The 14,718-nt window shown below is 37.1% G+C and overlaps 1 protein-coding gene across 12 annotated transcripts in view; it reads right to left on the reverse strand.

Annotated features, from left to right (window-relative positions):
- tjp1a (tight junction protein 1a) overlaps positions 1-14,718 on the reverse strand; it is a 194,874-nt gene that overhangs the window by 104,829 nt on the left and 75,327 nt on the right. The gene's annotated exons all lie outside the window — the stretch shown is intronic.

Consider the following 14,718-nt stretch of genomic DNA (forward strand, 5'->3'; position numbering starts at 1 on the left):
AAGAGGTGACAGGATTACGGTCACCAAGACTTGCAGCAAAGCTGATGGAGGAAATTTTAATGTAATTCCAAGCAGCTACAGAGAGATCATCACAAGAAAGGAAAAAGATGAGAGTGGATCTTGTCTTTTGAGGTTCCTCAAATAAAACTTTTTTATATCAAAGAAGGCCATATATCACAGCACAGTAAAGGTAATCCATCAAGAATCACTCAGGGGAGTAAAAGCCTCTGGGTGGCCTGGACTGTTGACCCCAGGCTTCCTCGTGAGGGACAGGTGGAGAGCCCTGTATAAGCCTCCGGTAGAGAAGTGTACATCTGATCTACAGTGGAGGATTATTCACGATAGCTACAGACCGAGATGTGGCACACTTGAATCCAGCAGTGGGTGGGGAATTTAGGTTCTGTGGGGAAGATGAGGATTTGGAACATGTGTATATTTTGGATAGTGTTTATTGGAGGGTTAAAGTATGGGTTATTGATGAGGAAGAAAGTATGTTTATTAAAGTACCTGATTGGGACTGCAAAATTAGCAGTGTGGAAGACAAGGAAGAATAAAGGCTTACAATTTGCACGGATAGCATAGCATTCCGGGAAGGCAGCGCTGCATTTGAACCGATTTGAAGCTTCACAATATCGCTTCAGTCGTGTCGCAAAAGTGGATCTCCATGGTCACTGCTGTCACAGGACTTCACGAAATCAACAGTTACCAAAGAAGTGTGTTTTTGATGGAGCGGTCCCAGCAATAAAGGTTCGGTCCTGCTTTGGAAACAGGCGGTGAGTAAAACTGCTTCAAATGTCTATGCTGTTGGCTATCGTTGCGTGAGTAAACATCAGTAAACGACACGATCGTGTATAGTTAATTTATCAATGGAGCATGCGATCTATGGTGTGAGTTTAAATACATTTGTTTAGCTGACCAATATAGGTGACAGTTTGTTTATTGTAAAACCACCCAAACATAAACCTACCGTTCTCACAAAGCGTGCTTCGTCATTCAAATGCGCTAACGTTACTCCATTGTTGTTCTATGTATAACGTTACACTGGTCTGACGTGCAAAACCTTTTTGCTTGCTACTGCTAAGGTTTAGTCATATACAATAGTCCATAAACCGAATCATGTCCTCATAAATACAGTACTGTACACACATAAATACAATTTATTTCAGCCTCCGGTCTGATTCTAGATCATATCTGTATTAGTTGAATCTGATTGATAGCCATGGTTTATTTAGGGTAGCGTTTTCTTCTCCACGCTTGTGGACATCACCGCTTTGTTTCTTTAGCTCCGCCCACACGATATGCTTCCAGAGGCTCGTTTTTTTCCGGAAAGATTCGGTACAGCCTATATTTCTTTTATAAATATAATAAAACTAAAGACTTTTCGGAGATATGAAGGATGCAATACTACTCTATAGGTACTCAAGATTGACATGAGATTGACTGAAACTGAGTGTTTCACCCCCCTTTAATGATGCTTTATGTACAATTTATGATGTGATGGTTGATTTTTTTTTTTAGTTTTTTTTGTATTGTTGTGTACATTTGTGGGTTTATATATGTTTTATTTTTGTGTAATGTTTGAATAGTAATGTATGAGTTTTTAAATGTTTGAAATGTAAAAAATATAAATCTCTCTCTCTCTCTATCTCTCTCACTCTCATATCCGAGGAAGGATTCACAATGTCCAGACATGAGGGAGGGAAGTGAGATTTACATGGTCAAGGTCATCTGTGACGTAAATAATGACACATGACTGCATATGCCCCTCAGCCTACATCCCAAAATCATGATGCATGCAGTCAGCATAAGAGCTGAGACTAACTCACTACCATCCACCATTCATTTGCTGCATCCTCAATAAAATATATGTACATTAAGTCTTCAAGGATCATTTTCAAAGTATAAAAATCAACTAAAATGTTCTTACCGTTACAGTGCTGCTATTCCCAGCATTCAGTTTCCAGCACAAGGTTGTTTTTTTCCCTGTTTACTAATTTGTTGCCATGTGGTAACTTGTTCTACAAAATCTGAAGTTACATTTCTACCCAAAAATACTTGTTCATGCTAAAATATTATCAATGTATTGTTATTATGATCAAGGTTGTTCTAGAAATAGTTTTTGTGTATGGCTGAATCTCTTATTTTGGTCACATTCTTTCACAGATTTGGCAACATTCAGCTTTCATATGACATTTCATTTTTACTTTATATCACTGGGTTTTTGAAATGTGTCTTAAATGAAAGTCTACCATGTCTAAATATTCAACATCTGTATACAGTATATGTACGTATGGTTAATATAAGTGATAATTAGATTTGTAGGGATTTAAAGGGATAGTTCAACCAAAATTGAAAATCCTGTCATTTACTCACCCTCAATTTGTTACGCTGTACACAAAGGAAGACATTTGGAAGAATGTTTGTGACCAAGCAGATCTCGTTTTCGCATTGAACTATCCTTTTAGGTTAATCACTTCATTAAATATGGCATAAAGAAGATTTTTAAGTCACAATATGTAATTTTTCACTGCTAGAGGTCACTTATTCAGGCGTAGTTTTAAGACACCTTGATTACACAGTGCTTTTATTATGCCGTAGAGAACCACTTCTTCTGGTCAAGTGTATGTGGGATAATGTTTTTATAATTTTTAAAAATTATGTTATAATGCTACTCTGTGCGTTCACTCGGCGCGTACTATAAGACACTTGTTGCACATTGCAGTAAGCTAGATATTAGGCAAGTTAAAACATGGTACTCATGGTAAATCAAGAACATGAAATTTAAGCTATATAACAATAATTTGTTTTCTGTCAATGAATGTATCCAAACAGTTGCTCACCTGTCTAATAAAACTAATATATTAAAGCATCTTTGAGGTTTCCATGGTTTCATGAGGGTGTATGATGTCATTGGTGAGGCATAGACCTGGTTAAAATAGCTGATTTATCTGGATTTAAATATTCTTGGCAACATTTAGGATGATGTTACCCTGGATGCCAGCCGAACTCGGCCCCGCCCACAACATTTGAGCTCAGGATGATGGACAGATGATCAACAGTAACGTAATCATGCACGTCATCAAAGGGGCTTGTGTTGAATTTGTTTAAATCCTAAACGGAGAGCTTGTTTGTATATGCATTTACCGTCACTATTTCTCTCTGAAATGAAGATCATGTTGGTGAGTACTCCATGTATTATTCAATTCTTTCTTTTACAACACCGGCAAAGATCGTTTATTCCAGTGTGCGTGCAGACAGGGTTGCCAAGTTTTTACAAAAAAACCCGCCAACTACTAGCCCAAAACAATACGTTCTTAAGGGGGGTTCTCTGGGAAAAAAATGGTGTTTGGGGGGTAAATTGTGTGTTATTTTGGCATGGTTGCCTGCTAAAATTTGCATTCCCATCCTGGGTCTATATATATTGCATAATTGAGGTCGCTTCAACTCACAGACATGGAAAACAACCCGCGGGAAAAACCACAGACTTGGCAACACAGTGCAGTTGAGTTCTGTTGACATTTGACAACTTAAGTTATGCGTCGCTTCGTTGCTCTGATTGGTTTGTAGGTCAATCCAATTGATGTCTTTCCTGGTTCGGTTGAAACACGCCCCATAATCACAGCCCAATGGAGCAGTTTCAGACTCATACTCTGACTAGAATTGAGTATGACCCCGTCAGGCTAGGATAATGTAAGTTCACAAGTCAATAAAAAAAATAACACTGTTCTAGTGGTTTTTAATCTAAATATATTGTATATTGTGCCTTAAATCTATACTATTAATATGTCCACACACACACACACACACACACACACATAAAACGTGTGCAAAAACTTATTAAATCTTTCATTTAATTTAATTAAATCTGAAGTAAACCAAGTTGCCTTTTTGTCTTTTTTCAAATATTTCATATATTTATTTTTTATTTATAAATCATTAAACAATGTTTGTACAAGGGAATTTAAGAACTCATTATTCAACTAATTAGACACAAACTTCCAGTCTGAGGAGGACAATGTGTTCAAGTGATCATAAAGTTGGTCTGGATGCACCTGGTTCTGTCAGGAAGAGAGGTCGTTCGGGCATTAGGCATGCCAAAGACAGACAGTAAACACAGACCTGGCATCATGACAGACAGAGCTCTGCACACATTCAACTGCTAAAAGTCTCAGGCAATTGTAAGCAAACAGCACCAGAGCACTGTTCGTCTCTGAGCACCGCTAACACTGTATCCTGCTTTGAGATGAATCTGATGGACTAATACTCCGATAATAGGATACATGAATTAGCATCTCTAATCCCATCTCTAATAATATATGAGATTTCCTCTAACGTCACAGCATTTATCATACTATTACAGATGAAGAGGAATGAAGCTTGTGGGAAAGACTGTGTGAAGTAAAGGAGAAATAACAGAGCTCCTCAGTCAGAAATGTCTGCTCACAGTTGCATGACGTATCTGCAAAATAGTTTAAGGGTCAGTACATTTAAAAAAAAAAAGTAAAAAAAGTAAAGTCTCTAATGCTCACTTACACTGCATTTATTTGATCAAAAATACAGTAAAACACAAATATTGCAAAATATCATCACTATATATTATCTAAAAGAACTGTTTTCTATTGTAATACATTTCAAAATGTGATTTATTATTATTCTAATATGCTGATTTGCATTCAAGAAACATTTATTATTATTATTATTATTATTATTATTATTATTATTATTATCGATGTTGAAAATGGAAGTGTTGGTTAATGTTTGTGTTTTTTTTGTGATTTACTGTATATGAAAAAATATTTTTTAACATTATCTCTCTCTTTAATTTTCTCAACTGAATGCATCCTTGCTAAATAAAAATATTAATTTCTTATTAAAAAATTAAAATAAAAAGAGTACTACCATTACAATGACGCCAAACAGGGAGATAAGCAAGCAAGGGAAGTAAGAAGGAGGTGAAATTTAGGATATGTATGTCAAGAAAAAATAGTATGTGGAAAAGTAACAGGAAAACAAGCACTGACAGCAAGAGAAAGAGGAAACTGGGCTCGTTAAGAGTTGAAAAATGCCTTGAGCATTTTGTGATTTAAAGACTTCTCATCCATTCCACACTGACATCCCAGAACTATGAGGTTTCTCAGTCAGACACTCACTCAGAGCTCCACAAAGTATTAGCCAAATCAAGAAGAAAGACAGTGAGAAGTCTTATAAATTCTCCTCTTTGCTGGTGAACTGCTCCTTAAAGGGGTCACATTAAGAATGATTGTGGGCAGATGAGAGCAATGGGACTGCTTCTGTGTGCTGAATTGAGTTATGCTCCAATCAGAGTGGTCTGTGAGGCAGGAGGTGAGTGCTAAATCTGATTTCAAGCGGTGCTGAGGGGACTAGGTAATGTGATTCATGGTAAACTGGGGTAATAATGCTCTGATAATGTCACCAGAGTCTGCCATGATTAAAACCCTACTTTGATCAGGCCTAGAGGTACTATCTCAGCAATTCTGATGGAATTCGCTCCATGTCAATTGGCAAAGCCAAGATGAAATCAGGCACAAAGAGACACAGCAATGTGATTGAAAGCTCTTTTGGGAGATAAAGGCGCTCTCCATACTGATAGCCCAGAGCACAACTTTCACGGCCAAGTAGGGGTGCACGATTAATTGAAATAAAATTGAAATCGTGATATGCTGTGATTTAGTTAAATAACTATAGTCTGCATGCTGTGTCCATCAAAGTGAACACACACCACTGTCTTGCACATACTGTGAATATATGTGGTGAATGCATGGGATATGGTCACTATAAATATCAGTATAGTCAAAAGGCAGAAAATGTATTATTCCATTTTATAATTTCATTTTAGATGTTAGATTTACATTTTGCAGCACATACAGCATGTAATATAATATACAGACAGACGACAGACAGACAGACAGACAGACAGACAGACAGACAGACAGACAGACAGACAGACAGACAGACAGACAGACAGACAGACAGACAGACAGACAGACAGACAGACAGACAGACAGACAGACAGACAGACAGACAGACAGACAGATAGATAGATAGATAGATAGATAGATAGATAGATAGATAGATAGATAGATAGATAGATAGATAGATAGATAGATAGATAGATAGATAGATAGATAGTCATTGAGGTAGCAGCTTGCATCTTCATCACATATAATATGGTGTCTGGCGCCAGTGCATGCTGGGACATGTTAATGTGTAAGCCTAGTCACTCTTGGTAATCTGCCCTCCATAGTGGTGCCAGGATCAAGCCTCATCAGCTTTAGCGTTCAGTGGGACACCACAAGTCCCACCAGTCAATTCTTACCACTAATGCTTTACACAACAGGTACTAATGCCAAGTGATTATCCTGTGCTGTTTTAGCACATTCACTGCTTGTAGAGGGTGAAAAGACCACAGAGGCAGTTGATCCACGTCTCTCTGAAAGGGGTCAGTCTGATGAGCTCAGCAGAACAGGGATCCCCCAGCTGAAAGACTTTCTAAGCCCGGCACAGGGAGACAGGGAGGGGCCGCTGCTGTTTGGTGCCAATTTGGGAAGTGGGGGACTGAAATGCAGAGCTTACAGCTACAGTCTGTGACACAAATTGTATAATTTGCATGTATAGACAACTGAGAATCTGAGATTTTATATACGTACTGTATATTATTTTGTTGAAGAGAAGATCTAAGGTCTCATAATGTGTGGATGGGAGTAACAGTAAAAAGTGTTAATACAGTTTGTAAAGATGAGACATTGATATATGTTTCCTATTATAAAAGTCACACAATAGCAAATTATTTAACATTTTTAATTAAACAATGTACACTACCATTCAAAAGTTAAAAGTCAGTGTGAAATAAGGCTCAGAATGGCAGAATTGACTTGATCAAAAACAGAGTAAAAACAGTAATATTGGGAAAATATTATTAAAATAAAGTTACCTTCTGTTTTTTTTTACCTTCTATTTTAAAATGCAATTTATGCTTGTGATGGAAAAGCTAAAGACTTGTCTTTTTTGTGTGTTCACTGTCAGTCTTTCTCTCATAAACGCACACACACCATTAAACTCACACACTCAGGCTTATGGGAAGGTCAGCAGCTCAGGCTTAAGGGAAAGTCAACTGCTGTGTAGGAGTTTCACTTTTTGGGCAATTTTTCTCAAAGTGTGACATTGAGTCATTACAGTCCCAAGAGTATGACTACTGACACAGCCTAACGGTACACGTCCACTGGTGCGGAAGAACTCAATCTCAATAGTGTTCAGAATGCTAGAAGCCTGCATCTGTGGGTGGGTCTATAAAATGTTTATGTAGTTTATGACTGCTGTCAATACACACTCAAAATAAATCATCATATGTAATACTGTTCAAAAGTTTGGGGTGAGTAAGAATGTGTTTTTAAATCAATATCTACATTTCAAATAAATACTGCTCTTTTGAGCTTTTCATTGCTTGAAGATTTCATTTCCACAACAAATATTAAGCATTACAACTGTTTTCAACCATGAGTACCAAATCTGTGTTTTGGAATTATTTCAATTTAAATCATTTGTTTTAAATCATCACAATATTTCACAACATTAACATTAATATTTGACTGTATTTTTGACCAATCAATTTCTATCCTGGTATCTTACCACCAGTATCTTACCACCCTCAAACTTTTGAACATTAGAATTAAGCACTTAGTTATAGTTGTGCTGAGATATGCGTGTTAGAGTTAAAGTCTTACTGAACACTGGTGTGTCGGACATAATTGTCAGATGGTGGTGCGCTTATGCGCTGGTGAGCAATTATATGATGGATAGAGAAGAAGCAGAATGTGACTGAGAGAGCTACACCACAGCTGTCAGCGAGAGAGAGTGAGAGAGCGAGAGCGAGAGCGAGAGAGAGAGAGAGAAAGAGAGAGACATGATTCTGCCTACTCATTTCAATTGATGATAAAAGCACACTCAAATTTCCTATAGACATTAACCGGTTGTGGTTAAAATCAGTGATGTTTAAAGAAATTTCTATATATATTCCTCCCTTTCTATATATATTCCTCCCTGCTATATATATCATTACTATATATTTACTACTATATACTATATATTAACTTAGTACTATATATTTTTGTCTTAATACCATTGAGATTCTATCATATGAAAAGTATATGCTCTTCAAATACAAAATGTAATCAATAAGAATAAAATAATTTTTGATAAAACATTTAAAAATAACCTCATTCAAAATACCTCTCATTCATCGTAGCCATCTAAACAAACAACAATCTAGCCATTGTTAGTGTGCCAAGTGTGCCAAGTCTGTATTTATTATAGAAGTACAATAATAAAGAGATGCTCAATATTCAATAAGTCTCTATTTGATCATTCGCTACAGCACAGATTCAAAAGCTAAATGAACCATATAAGCAAGAGTGACTAATACGCACTTAATTCCAATCATCTTTTGAAATGTATGTTTCTGAAGGATCCATATATGAATTGAAAGCATTCCCATCTGCTAGAAATGAGATTTTATGCTTTGCAAAGGAAAGGAAATTACATTCACTATTGGGAATGGGATGAAATTTGGCATAGCATGTTAATTATTTAAATATGATATTATTCCACTCGTTTGGACTTCAACGATATGGCACATAACTGCAGTAAAATATCTAAAACTTTTAGATTGTCAGGATGTGAACCATCATGAGAACACGTTTCTACATCCTGAGGAACTCAATTAATGTTTTAGGAGAAACAAAAAACATTTTTTTGTTTTGTTTTGTTTACTCTTTTAAAAATGTTTTCCTTTCGCATTCATCCATAAAATATGAAGAATACATAATGCATATCTAGTGACTTATAATTTAAACTAAAGTTGCATCAGTGAGTCTTTGATCTTACATCTATTGACGTTGTCCTGCATAGCAACTATAAAGATAGATTGACCCCTGAAGCCTGATGGGTAATGAGAGGGGATTCTGCACACACAGAGAGCGTGTGTGAGTCAGTTGCTTCGCAGCGCCCCAAATGCACCCTGACATCCACCAAGGCCGTGCCATAATTCAGATGACACAGCTGGTGATTGGCGAGCTGGTATCGATTTAAAAACCAGTTGCTCTAAAATTAGAGTCTCCTCACATCTGTGACAGGGACACAGGCACAATCAGCAGGGCATTCTGGACCCTGGACTCGTTTGACAGGGCGCTCCGATTGTGGCCTAGGAGAATGAAAGGCAGGCCATCACAACAGAAACATTCCAAAAGCACATTCCTCACAAAGCCTCACCCTTTATTTCATTAGACTGTGTGGAATGTCAAATCACACAGGGGGTCTTCGTTCTCCCCCACACCAAGAAAGAAAGAAAGAGAGAGGGAAACGGAAATGAAAAACACAAGGGGTCTTACTTGAGGTCCATTTACCTTCAGGTCAAGGCACCTGTATAAATGCACAAGTTACGCAAGATAGTATATACGAATCAAATCGCTTTTACATGTTTAATAATATATCAAAGTCAGTCACTCTGTGAAATAGCTCAAGAGAAATTAAAAGCTTATTCATGTTTTCTATGAAGGAATTGATTTTTAATCATACCATACAAATTATATCAAAGTATATAGTCGAATTAGAGGCATAGTTTTCTGGAACAAAAATGAATGAATAAATGAATGAATGAACAATTTTAGATGACAACATGAATCCACTGAAAAATATAATATGCCGTGATTTATAGAACCGGGTCAAAGACTGTACTATAAAATAGCTCAAAGCTGTGTAGGGCTTGAATCAATGAATCTTTGTGAGATTGAATGAACTGCAACGAACGAGTTCACTAGATATAAAAGAGAGGAGCATTTTAGGATGAATTGATTCACTAAAATGAATTAAATACTGACTACATTAGCAATTCCTGTTCCATTGGCCTGAAGTCAGTGTTTTTTAAAAGTGTCATGAACTGTTTTTTTGTTGTTGTTTTTTTTTATACTGTTGTCTAAGGTCAACTTATGATGTTCGTGTGGTTTTTACATTCAAAAACTTCATAACTAATAAGTAATATGCTATTTTTAACACTAGTTTTGAGGCTCTCTGCTGACGGCTTGGTTTTGATGGGCGTGCTGCACTGGAGACTTAGAAGTTAACGCCCACGGCTAGGATTGGATAAGATTTGCATATTTAATGAGCTTCAGCTCTCCTGTCAGTTCAGGGGGATTGTTTTGAACAATCTGAGGGAGGGATTGTTTTGAAAGCGGCAACCGGAATGATTCTCTTGATCACAGGGCTCGTAAACGTTTTTATCAAACAAACACAATTATTTATTTCTCCTTTACCCGCGATTTAATTGGAATATTATTTTTGCATTACTTGGTATTACTTGGAATATTATTTCACTATTTGAGATTCACTGGCCTGCCTACCAAAACGTAAGCCCATCTGGAAAACACATAGCCCCGTGACTACTATTACATATAAAAAAGACGTTTTACTAAGTGTGCAGAACCATTACTTTCAGATCCAATATAGAAGTCACAGCATTGTGTTTTAATCTATCAAAAGCTCAAGGGAAAGTTGATTCGTCACCTTTTAAAATGTTTTTTTTTTGGGGGGGGGGGTTGTCTGAAAGGAGGCCTATGGTTAACAAAAGCTCAAGATATATACACATTTTAAAGTGCATCAGTAATACATGTCTTGTGATTTTTAAAAAAAAGCTTTTACTTGTCTTGAAAAAGGTTGTTGCTAAGTGGGTCTACAGAGGTTATTGGAGAATTGAAGGTTATTTATCTGAAGGGTAAAGGTGGTAATGTTAAAGTCAGGCGTCCGTGGTCTAGCTTGTTTATAGACCATGTTTAGCTTTTTACTTCTGGCAAGTGTATTTCAAAATGCATGAAAGTCATGCCATGAAGTCATGAAGAATATCATGTTGGACAAAACAAATCTTTAACAAAACATGAACTAACTTTCTAATCCAAAAGCCATAGGAAAAATCAGATTGAAGGGACCAGGGCGATTCTAAATGTCAGGGTTAGCCTAAAATAAGACTTCATCACTGCAGAACTCTATGATTTCACAGGTGTACATGCTCAGTGATCCCACAAAGCAGGGTCAAACATTTATTAATTGGGTAGGCCTATATAGTGGGTTAATCCATACCATAAGGCTTCTAGTCTTGCGGGGAGCACGTGAAAAGAAAGCACAAGGAACATCTGGCTGTCCATGTACATATGTTTCTCTGCATGCATACACATATACATATGTGAGCAGGATTAAAGGTTCACTGCAGCGCTCTGGTGTGTTTGGATGGGCCGGTGGGTTCTCAGATGATCAATGGCATCTTTGATTCGCAAGCAGCTGGTCAGAGAGGATGAGCTTTAATCACCAACATTAATTAGCCTCTCCTTTCATCTTGGACCGCTGGGCACTGGAACAACACTTTATCTTTTACGCTCTTATTTTATCTTCTCTGCTTCTTTCTCTCCTCTGGCTCCCCCTACACTTTCACTCACACCTACTTTTTTTCCTTCTGTTTTGCAAGATGTTTGCTCAAACTAACTTATTAAATCCAGCTGTTGGTGTCATGATTCACTTCATTCCTGATAAGGGTGCGGTTCACATATTTCTGCACCGGGGTGGTACCGTGGTAGGGTGTCTCTTTTTTCTATTTTGAGATATTTCACACACATCTCAGAAAAACCTCCCTTGTACTGCTCAGTACAACATCTGGGAATGATTACTAATGGTCTATGATAACAAAACAAAAAAAGTAATCTCAGACATGGATCTACTTCAAGTTAGGATAAAACTGATGAATTTACTCAAGAACTAGCAGAAACGAAGAATATGTTGAATATATAAAGGGTGGTCAACAGCAAGGAGAGTGGGGAAGCAAACCAGACATTTGCTGATTAACTGCACAGTACAAGAGCCAGACAGCTACATAAATCTGCACCCTTTCTACTTTCAAACAGTCATCAATTCACTCCGTTGGTAGCGGTTAAATTTAATAAACATGAGCTTTTTGGTGGCAGACTACTTGTGAATATGTTTGGTCCCTTATTTTTTAAATCACGTATCAACTTGGAGAGGAGTTTATATTAAATCAAATTAAGAAAATATCCGAAAAGTGGAAATAAAGGGGCCAACAGGTCACATAGTTGACTGTCGATGAAATTTATAAATGAAACTGATGTCAGTAGTTAGTACGTTAGTTAGTCCGAGAGCGTATCCAAGTGTATGCACACTATACTGTCATGTCCAGAAAGGGAATAAAAACATCCTCAAAGTAGTCCATATGTGACATCAGTTGGTTAATTTGAATCTCTTAAAGCATTGAAAATACATTTTGGTCCAAAAAATAGCAAAAACTACGACTTTATTCAGTATTGTCTTCTCTTCTGCGTTTGTTTTGAAGGCCTCAAATGAAGATTCAAACCGTCATGAATCAGCGGATTGATTCATGATTTGGATCGCGTGTCAAACTGCTGAAATCACGTGATATTGGCGATCCGAATCATGAATCAATACACTGATTCATGACCGATATTTAGTCCGATACGCTGTCAGGTGTGGAACGACATTAGGGTGAGTCACTAATGACATACATTTCATTTTTGGGTGAATTAACCCTTTAAGAATTAGCCATTGAAGAACTCCTATTAGTGGACTAGAAATGTCCCCCATTGTGGTTACAATCCTGGCTATGATTACTGATTCAATCTGAAATCCAAAGAGAGAAAGATCTCACTCCACAGTAGAAATGATATTTTACTGAATGAAAACAGTGCAGGAGACTGCGTGCAGTGTAGAGGACACATAATCCCTCAGAACAGGGGAAGCAAACACTCTCAGGCATTAGCAGAGAGGAAGTCGTGAGTGTTGACGGAACGCTACCTGTTTGAGTGAGATAAATTGTGTAGCTTTTAATATTTTCATTCCAAGAATGGCAGTGTTTTTTGGGGGGTTTTTTTTTGGAAAGCTTCCTACATTTTGCAATTTTGGAAAGAGGGAGAATAGGAATGTGAAGGCTAGAAGAAAAAGTTACACATGACTCTAATACAGCTAAAACGTTCTTGTTTTATTTCCTGCTTTTATAACGCTGACAAATATGAATGAATTAACTGTGCAGTTTACTTATTTACATCTTGTGGAGGTGCCAAAGAAGCCGTTTCATTAATGGAAGATATCACGTTTACTACTAAAGTAATCCCACTGAAAGCCTGACTCATGAGAAAAATCAACATGTACCACATTACTGCACCTACTGTCCAACTATATACACATGTCATCCTGCAGTTTGGTGAGACACAGGGCATGTTTCTGTCATATATCATAAATAATGATGAGCCTCTATTTCAGTATTTTGAAGTACCTTGGAAAATTGCAGCACATAAAGCTCAAGGTCACCAACTACATAAGGCTACATAAATCCAGATAAAATGGCAAAAAAAAAAGATTGTAGATGAGAAACCTCCATCTTCTCTAAAAGTAAATGAACTACCCTTCACTTTCATTGATTGCTATTCTTACCGTACACTGAAACTACAGTCACTTATTTCCCTCTCTCCATACTGTGCTAGCGCATCTCTGCATTAAAGACTAAGTGAGAGGTGGGAGTTTGTATATATAGATAGCGAGAGAGAACAATCTCCTCTAACAGCCACTGTAACATCAATTGGAGTTAATTAAATCATATGGCAAGTTATCTGCCAGCAGTGCCAGGGCAAACTCAGCTCATGCCATTCAAAGCCCAAGAGTAAGCATAGTTTTGAGGTCCACCCAAGCTTCATTAATGTTACTGCACACCAAGTGTTTTCTTCTCCCCTACATGTCACCCCATCAGGGAACAAGCACACTTCTGTGCTGATTTAAAGCACCCTGCTCGACACAGCATGGCAGGCCTAATCAAATTAACAAATTGAGTGTTGCTCTCAAGGCAACCCCAAACAGATCAAAAGACATCACTGCACTTAGCAGTGAGGCACCGTGAGCTGGAGTAGAGGAATGGGTTTCAACTCTTCTTTAAATGGTATGAAAGTATGCTGTGTGTAGTTTGGCTTAACAGTACAGATATAGAAAGTGGTAAAACTCTGCCCTCTGCAGGACACTAGGAGAAATACGACCAAGCTAATTGAGCGTCACACAAGACAGATAACTTATTATGTTGATTTTATATCATAATCTAATGTTTTTATCTAACATCTAATGTATATTTACTGTACAACATTTATGCCTTATTTTGAGCCATTGTGTAAAGAAATATGGTTGAAATATTTAAAAACATATTAGGTTTGGATATATATTTGGAAATTAGGTATGTATGGAAACATTTCTAGCCATAAATATTTCTTACCAGTCATGCACATTTATTTTAGATTATTTGAATCATTTTCAATCAATTTTTAAGGTGTAAAAAGGTGGAAAGATTTATTTTAAAAGAATAGTCCCAAAAAAAAAAAAAATTGCACAAAAATAGAATTGCAAATTTCAAACCCAAATTAAAGGTGCACTATTCCAAATGTTTCTAACTATTTGTAAATCATGAGAAAATTGGTATTTTAACCAAAGAACGTGGGGATGTGTGAGGGAGTCGCCTGTCAATTGCATCATATCTGCGTTACCGTCGGTTTCCGGTTTTATTCTGCAGAAGCGATTTACTCTTAGCAGCCGCTAAACGAACTCAGAGTAACATCATAACATCATTTTAAACACACTTAAATTTGTCGGCAC

The sequence above is a fragment of the Pseudorasbora parva genome, chromosome 1 (assembly GCF_024679245.1).
Source record: "Pseudorasbora parva isolate DD20220531a chromosome 1, ASM2467924v1, whole genome shotgun sequence".
NCBI lineage: Eukaryota > Metazoa > Chordata > Actinopteri > Cypriniformes > Gobionidae > Pseudorasbora > Pseudorasbora parva.